This window comes from Alosa alosa, unplaced genomic scaffold, assembly GCF_017589495.1.
Source record: "Alosa alosa isolate M-15738 ecotype Scorff River unplaced genomic scaffold, AALO_Geno_1.1 AALO_1.0_unplaced_721, whole genome shotgun sequence".
Lineage (NCBI taxonomy): Eukaryota > Metazoa > Chordata > Actinopteri > Clupeiformes > Clupeidae > Alosa > Alosa alosa.
Genome location: NW_025962898.1, coordinates 1 through 8,349, shown reverse-complemented (window position 1 = coordinate 8,349; position 8,349 = coordinate 1). Strand labels below are relative to the sequence as shown.

The window sequence follows — 8,349 nt, the reverse complement described above, 5'->3', positions numbered from 1 at the left end:
GGACCGTTCATCAACCTCAACCGCTCTGCCTGCACAAGCAAGCAAAATGCTTACAGCACCTGGTATTCCCAGGCGGTCTCCCATCCAAGTACTAACCAGGCCCGACGCTGCTTAGCTTCGAGATCAGGCGAGGCGGGCGTGCTCAGCGTGGTATGGCCGTAGCGATTACTCAACCACTTTCGGACCGTTCATCAACCTTCAACCGCTCTGCCTGCACAAGCAAGCAAAACGCTTACAGCACCTGGTATTCCCAGGCGGTCTCCCATCCAAGTACTAACCAGGCCCGGCGCTGCTTAGCTTCGAGATCAGGCGAGAGCGGCGTGCTCAGCGTGGTATGGCCGTAGCGATTACTCAACCACTGGACACGTTCATCAACCTCAACCGCTCTGCCTGCACAAGCAAGCAAAAAAACAGCACCTGGTATTCCCAGGCGGTCTCCCATCAAGTACTAACCAGGCCCGGCTCTGCTTAGCTTCGAGATCAGGCGAGGCGGGCGTGCTCAGCGTGGTATGGCGTGGCGATTACTCAACCACTTTCGGACACGTTCATCAACCTTCAACCGCTCTGCCTGCACAAGCAAGCAAAAGCGGCTTCCCGAGATCAGCACCTGGTATTCCCAACCACTTTCGGTCTCCCATCAACCGTACTAACCAGGCCCGGCTGGTATTCCCAGCTTCCGAGATCAGAGCGAGGCGTGCTCAGCGCGGGTATGGCCGTGGCGATTACTCAACCACTCGGACACGTTCATCAACCTTCAACCGCTCTGCCTGCACAAGCAAGCAAAACGCTTACAGCACCTGGTATTCCCAGGCGGTCTCCCATCCAAGTACTAACCAGGCCCGACGCTGCTTAGCTTCGAGATCAGGCGAGGCGGGCGCCTGCACAAGCAAAACAAAACGCTCAGCGTGGTATGGCCGTAGCGATTACTCAACCACTTTCGGACGCGTTCATCAACCTCAACGCTCTGCCTGCACAAGCAAGCAAAACTTACAGCACCTGGTATTCCCAGGCCTCTCCCATCCAAGTACTAACCAGGCCCGGCGCTGCTTAGCTTCGAGATCAGGCTGCTCAGGCGTGCTCAGCGTGGTATGGCCGTAGCGATTACTCAACCACTTTCGGACCGTTCATCAACCTCAACCGCTCTGCCTGCACAAGCAAGCAAAACGCTTACAGCACCTGGTATTCCCAGGCGGTCTCCCATCAAGTACTAACCAGGCCCGGCGCTGCTTAGCTTCGAGATCAGACGAGGCGGGCGTGCTCAGCGTGGTATGGCCGTAGCGATTACTCAACCACTCGGACACGTTCATCAACCTTCAACCGCTCTGCCTGCACAAGCAAGCAAAAGCGCTTACAGCACCTGGTATTCCCAGGCGGTCTCCCATCCAAGTACTAACCAGGCCCGGCGCTGCTTAGCTTCGAGATCAGGCGAGAGCGGGCGTGCTCAGCGTGGTATGGCCGTGAGCGATTACTCAACCACTCGGACACGTTCATCAACCTCAACCGCTCTGCCTGCACAAGCAAGCAAAAAGCTTACAGCACCTGGTATTCCCAGGCGGTCTCCCATCCAAGTACTAACCAGGCCCGACGCTGCTTAGCTTCGAGATCAGGCGAGGCGGGCGTGCTCAGCGTGGTATGGCCGTAGCGATTACTCAACCACTTTCGGACGCTCATCAACCTCAACCGCTCTGCCTGCACAAGCAAGCAAAACGCTTACAGCACCTGGTATTCCCAGGCGGTCTCCCATCCAAGTACTAACCAGGCCCGGCGCTGCTTAGCTTCGAGATCAGGCGAGAGCGGGCGTGCTCAGCGTGGTATGGCCGTAAGCGATTACTCAACCACTCGGACACGTTCATCAACCTCAACCGCTCTGCCTGCACAAGCAAGCAAAACGCTTACAGCACCTGGTATTCCCAGGCGGTCTCCCATCAAGTACTAACCAGGCCCGGCGCTGCTTAGCTTCGAGATCAGGCGAGGCGGGCGTGCTCAGCGTGGTATGGCCGTGGCGATTACTCAACCACTTTCGGACACGTTCATCAACCTCAACCGCTCTGCCTGCACAAGCAAGCAAAACGCTTACAGCACCTGGTATTCCCAGGCGGTCTCCCATCCAAGTACTAACCAGGCCCGACGCTGCTTAGCTTCGAGATCAGGCGAGAGCGGGCGTGCTCAGCGTGGTATGGCCGTAGATTATTACTCAACCACCACTTTCGGACGTTCATCAACCTCAACCGCTCTGCCTGCACAAGCAAGCAAAACGCTTACAGCACCTGGTATTCCCAGGCGGTCTCCCATCCAAGTACTAACCAGGCCCGACGCTGCTTAGCTTCCGAGATCAGGCGAGAGCGGGCGTGCTCAGCGTGGTATGGCCGTAAGCGATTACTCAACCACTCGGACACGTTCATCAACCTTCAACCGCTCTGCCTGCACAAGCAAGCAAAACGCTTACAGCACCTGGTATTCCCAGGCGGTCTCCCATCCAAGTACTAACCAGGCCCGGCTCCCATGCTGCTTCAGATCAGGCGAGGCTCAGGTATGGCTCAGCGATGGTATGGCCGTCAACCTTCAACCGGCTCTGCCTGCACTCAACCACTTTCGGACACGTTCATCAACCTCAACGGCTCTGCCTGCACAAGCAAGCAAAACGCTTACAGCACCTGGTATTCCCAGGCGGTCTCCCATCCAAGTACTAACCAGGCCCGACGCTGCTTAGCTTCCGAGATCAGACGAGAGTTTTTTTTTTTTTTTTTTTTTTTTTTTTTTGTCTCTTTTATTTATTAAACATTTTCAATTTTTACAATACATCTGCAACATGTCCCACTTTTATTCACAATTCACATTTCATTCAAAATTCTGTTGTTTCTACAGCTTGAACAGTCATAAAACACCTCAGCATATAGAAAAACATTCATATCTAAAAATACATATTATACTGAAATATAATGTCATGAGCGGCATGTAATAAATAATATCATAAATAGTGAACAAACTTGTAGTGACAGAATACAGATAAGGCATAACATTAGTATCATTCAATAAAAAGTTGAGCAAGTTTAGTGAATAAATAAGAATCATATTTAAAAAGAAGTAAACAGGCAAATGGATTAAGAACATTTTGGTAAAACTAGTTTAACGCCTTCCCATGTAATATGGGTAAAAGAGTTGTTTAAGACAAACATTTGGTTAAAAACATCCAGATCATAATTAAAGATAAAATAGGCATACAGTGTATCTAAAACTTTCTTCAAATTTACCTCAAACAATTTGCATATGTCCAATTTTCTTTTCCTTTTTTTTTCTACCGCCCTCCTAACCCACACTGTATGCCTAGCCACTGATAAAACTATGTTCACTGCCTGGTTCTTTCTTTTCCTTTCTTCATTTGGGATCCCAAATAAAAACATAATTTCCCAGTTATCCAACACCTTTTCTTTTTCTTCACCAAAGTCAATAACTATTTTTTGGATCTTTTCAACAAAACAAGTCAAGTCCTCACAATAAAAAAACATATGTTTTAAACCCTCCCTTTCTTTTCCACACACTTTACATTTTTCATCCTCTGTTAACCCCATTTTGAATAACCTCATTTCGTTAAAAATGCAATTGTGTGCTAAAAAGAAAGTCAAAGTTTTCTAAAAGCGGACATTTAAAACTATTCTAATGTTTTCCCATATGTTTTTGTTTCTATCTCTGGGTAGAGGGTTTTCCAATAATTATTTGCTTTTGGAGAAATAAAAGCTTTTTCCCTAAAACATGAATAAAATCTTCTCAGTGTACCAGACTCCAACGTGTTGTCATTATCTTTAAAACATATTGACAATCTCTCTGCTCTCCCTTTCATTTCACCCTCTATCGTTTTCCACCACCTCTCTGGGATTACACCTTTGATTTTTTCCAGTTCTTTTTTTATTTTTTCCACTTCATAATGTTCATCATTTCTTTTTAACTCATCTATAAAACCCTGGAATGGTAGAAGCCCTGGTTTTATTTCATAAAAAATATCTCTAATTTTCCTAAAACCCGCTTCGAACCAGCTTTTGAAATAAAAATCTCTGTTTTTACTCATTAGATTAGGGTTTAAAAACAATGGTTGGTTTAAAAAATGCTCTCTCCCTTCAACCTCTATTTTAACACACTCTAAAAAATCCCCCCAGGCCCTTAAAACTTCCCTATAAAAATCTGGGATGCCGATGGTCATATATTCCTTTGTTTTCATAAAAAAAAACTGAAGGCCCCATCTTAAAAATATTATCAATAAAAAACATCATTGTTTTGGCCCATTCTTTATCCATCCCCATAAAATGCTTTACTGCTTTAATTCTGAGGGCCTTCAGTCTAATAAAAGGGTCAAGCAATCCCAGACCACCCTCCTCCACCTTCCCAATCAGTGTGTCATAACTTATTTTAGATGGTTTACCGTCCCAAATAAAATTTAAAACCATGCTTTTAAAAACCCTTAAAACTGGAAATGGCAGGCTGACAGAGCCGAGGACGTACCATATTTTTGATAAAAAAAGGGTATTGATTACCAAAATTTTTCCCTTAAGAGTCAGATCCCTTCTCTTCCAAAAAGCCAATTTTCCTTTCATATTCCCGATTATCTCCTCCCACATTTTTCCTGTTGTTAGTCTTTCATTTGTCCCTACTCTGACCCCCAGAATTTTCAAACTATCTCTAACTTCCTGAAAAGGTAACGTCCTCAGAAGCACACTATCCTCTCCAATCCTCATGTACTCCGTCTTGCCCACATTCATTAGAGCGCCCGAACCTTTACAATAAATCTCTAAAACCTCCATTGCTCTAAAAATACTTTCTTCATCTTTTAAAACCAGAGTTGTATCGTCAGCATACTGATATATTTTAACTTCTTTAAGATCTTCACAGTCAACGCTTATTCCCCTTATCCCACTGTCAGCACTAATTGCCAAGCCTAAGGGCTCCGCAACTAAACTGTATAAAAGTGCTGACAGTGGGCAACCCTGTCTGATTGATCTTGATAAAAAAACAAAGTCCGTTAAAAAACCATTACACTTCACACAACTCATCGCATCTGAGTAGAGACATCTCAGACATTTGATAAAATCTTCTCCAAAATTAAATTTTTCTAAAACGCGGCATAAAAAAGTCATGCTCCACTCTATCAAACGCTTTCTCCAAATCAATACTTACAACGAAGCCACTATGTTTTTCTTTTCTAAAACCAAATCTTGTCTCTTATACTGTTTACATTGTCTGAGATGTCTCTACCCAGTACTGCATATGCTTGATTGGTTTCAATGATTGTGGGCAAGACCCTCTTCAGCCTGTTAGCCATGACTTTTGCTAAAATCTTATAATCACAGTTTAAAAGGCTTATGGGTCTAAAATTCTTAAGATCTTCTTTGTCTCCTTTTCTTTTATAGATTATTTTTATCACACCTTTTTTCATAGAAGGACTTAGACCACCATCTTTCCAGCACTCTTCAAAAACCTGTGTTAAAATGGGCATTAAAACACCTTTAAAACACTTGTAAAATTCACACGGTAAACCATCTAAGCCTGGGCTTCTACCATTCTTCATTTCAGCTATTGCATTTTCTATTTCATTTACAGATATACTTTTGTTACACATTTCTCTATCATCTTCACTCACTTTTCTTTGAATTTTACTTAATAAAAACTCCTTGGCTTCTTTCTCTATTCCTTGTTTTTTGAATAAAGCCTCATAAAAGTTATGAATTTCTTTTAAAATCCTTTCTTTATCTGTTATTCTGTTCCCTTCTTTATCTTTGATTCCTCTAATTTCTTCAGATTTTTGTCTGCTTTTTTCCAGATTAAAGAAAAACTTTGTACATTTTTCTCCCTCTACCATATATTTTGCTCTACTCCTAATCATTGCACCTTTTAGCTTTTCTTCCTCAAATTTATTTAGTTCTTCCTGCAACTCCATTATTTTATTTACATCCTCTCTCTTTTCATCTACTTTTTCCAGTTCTTGTTCTAATTCTTTTTTCAATGAGAATTCTCTTATTCTTTTGTCTCGTCTTTCTTTTTTACAGAATGTTAATGTGTATTTCTTTATCTCATATTTTAAATTATCCCACCATATTCTTAAACATCCTTTGTACATACACATTTCTTCCTTCTTCTTTATGATAAGTTCCTGCACCTCCATTTTATACATGTTATTATTTAAAACCTCTGTATTTAAAATCCAAACTCCAGGCCCTCTTTCCACTTTATTAAAATCCAGTTGCAATTCCATAAAATCATGATCACTAAAATAACATTTCTTATAAAACACTTTTTTTTCACCTCCCCCTCCCATTCATTTTTCACTAAACACATATCTATTCTACTTTGTTTTATTTTATCCATTACAATTTGCATTCTACTATATTTTCTAACATCTTTATTTCTTGCTCTCCAGACATCTTGCAGGTTATGTTTTATCATTAGGTTCTCCAACTCTCTTCTCCCTTTATCAGTTCTATAAACCATTTGTTCATTTATGTCCTCCCTTTTCAGCACAGTATTAAAATCACCCATAACAACAACATTTTCCCACCCTTCAATTAAAACATTCAACCTTTTAAAAAACTCTTCTTTTTCCAATTCTTCATTTGGTGCATGTATATTACATATAGTAACTTTTTCATTTTCTTTTTCAATTTGTAAAGTTAAAATCTTCCCCTCATTGTCACTATATAATTCATTCACTGCCCCACATGTTTCTTTTTTAATTAAAACAGCTAAACCTCTGCCTTGCTTTCTGCTAACATTGTAGAACACTTCACCATCCCATCTTTTCCTAAAACCCTCTCCAATATCATTAGTCCAATTTGTTTCTTGTAATAAAATAATTTGATTTTTTTCAGTCACCTTTATTAGTTTCTCTAATTTTGTTGGATTTACACCCCTCTCATGTTAATGGAAATAAAATCCCAGCCCATTAAAAAAATAAATAGAAATAAAAACAATACATAATTAAAACCCATCATTTAAGTATTTTCTTTCTCCTCTCCTCCTAAGCGTACATGCAATTTCTTTTTTTTCCTCTTTTTTCCTGGTCCTCTAAAACCCCTTTTATGTTCAACTGCGTCTGCTTTTGTTTTACTCGGGGTTGTTTAAAAGATAATAACTTAGATAAAAACCCACCCTCTTCTTCAGCGTCTCTTAATCTTTTCCTGTCTTCTTTCTGGCTTAAATCGGTATCCATGTCTTCATGTTCCTCCAACTGCCCCTTCCCTGCGCATTCAGCCTCCTCTGTCTCTGAGTTGCGACCGGCATCCTCACTCCCCATCAGCGTCTCAAAGTTGAGGTCTAAGTTCTCCGACAATGGGGAGGGTGCCGGCTCTCTCTGAGGCTGGGCGCAAGGGATGTCCTCCTCCTCGGTGCTGGGACTGCCCATAGGCAGCAGTGGTAGAGCCTCATCCTCCTCATCCTGGTAGAGCCTCGCCTCCGCTGCCGCCACACTCTCGCACTCTTCCCCGTCATCCTCATTCTCCGACGTGCGGCACGTGCATCTAATGTCCGCGCGGCGGCAGTCGGGGCATTTAAGAGCTGTGCACTCTCGTGCGTAATGTCCCTGTTGCAGGCACTCTCGACAAGTAAACTCAGGGCAGTTTCTGAACACATGCCCTGGCCCCATACATTGTCTACAGATTTTTACTTGCTTATCGTGAATAACCCGACAGTATCTTGGCCCCGATGCCGTATCGAACTTCGCACTGTATGGCAAAGAGGCCACTTCTTTCGGGAATTTCACCTTAATAAAGCGCGTACCATCCGATATTGCCGTGCCCGGGTAAAATCTTCGTCTCAGCGGGAGGATGGCTTCTACTCCCCACTTGGCTAATTTGTCCAGCACCTCTCCGTCCGTTGTATACGGGGACAGATGGAGAAACGATACCATGATCTCCGATTTAAACAGTCTTTTAACTCCCACCCACTTTCCTTCATAAAAAAATCCCTCTTCTAAAATATCCAAACAGTCCAACGATTCAAATGTGGCTTCAAACTGTTTATTGCCTAAAGGAGTAAGAGCTAAAAGTTTCGCAACTCCCACCTCCTTCTCGATTACTTTAATGAGCTTCATTACATTCATGTCCAATATATTCTCCGTTTCTATAATGACCGTTAGTTCTCTTAGATATACGTGTTCTTTTGCATTCTTCTGTTTTTCATCATTTCTCTTTCTCCGTTGTTCTTTTGGTTCCTCCGCTCCATTTGCATTTGTATTCACTTCAGCATTCGTCTTTTCATTTAGATTTTTGTCCTTCATTATTCCACCGTTCTCATTTTCACACATGTTTAATCCATCATCGTTGTTTTGTTCTCTTTCTTTTAATTCCCGTTTGCTTGAGTTATCCG

General features: G+C 42.6%; 1 non-coding gene and 6 pseudogenes across 1 annotated transcript; all 7 read right to left on the bottom strand.

Annotated features, from left to right (window-relative positions):
• Nucleotides 1-47: 47 nt before the first annotated feature.
• On the bottom strand, nucleotides 48-163 carry LOC125290613 (annotated as a pseudogene).
• A 66-nt stretch (nucleotides 164-229) lies between these two features.
• LOC125290618 lies at nucleotides 230-345 on the bottom strand (annotated as a pseudogene).
• Nucleotides 346-1,345: 1,000 nt separating this feature from the next.
• On the bottom strand, nucleotides 1,346-1,463 carry LOC125290616 (annotated as a pseudogene).
• A 64-nt stretch (nucleotides 1,464-1,527) lies between these two features.
• LOC125290612 lies at nucleotides 1,528-1,643 on the bottom strand (annotated as a pseudogene).
• Nucleotides 1,644-1,707: 64 nt separating this feature from the next.
• Nucleotides 1,708-1,825, bottom strand: LOC125290615 (annotated as a pseudogene).
• Nucleotides 1,826-2,070: 245 nt separating this feature from the next.
• LOC125290617 lies at nucleotides 2,071-2,188 on the bottom strand (annotated as a pseudogene).
• A 67-nt stretch (nucleotides 2,189-2,255) lies between these two features.
• Nucleotides 2,256-2,374, bottom strand: LOC125290611. The gene has a single exon (XR_007192838.1). It is a non-coding gene; the product is annotated as a 5S ribosomal RNA (ribosomal RNA).
• Nucleotides 2,375-8,349: the final 5,975 nt, after the last annotated feature.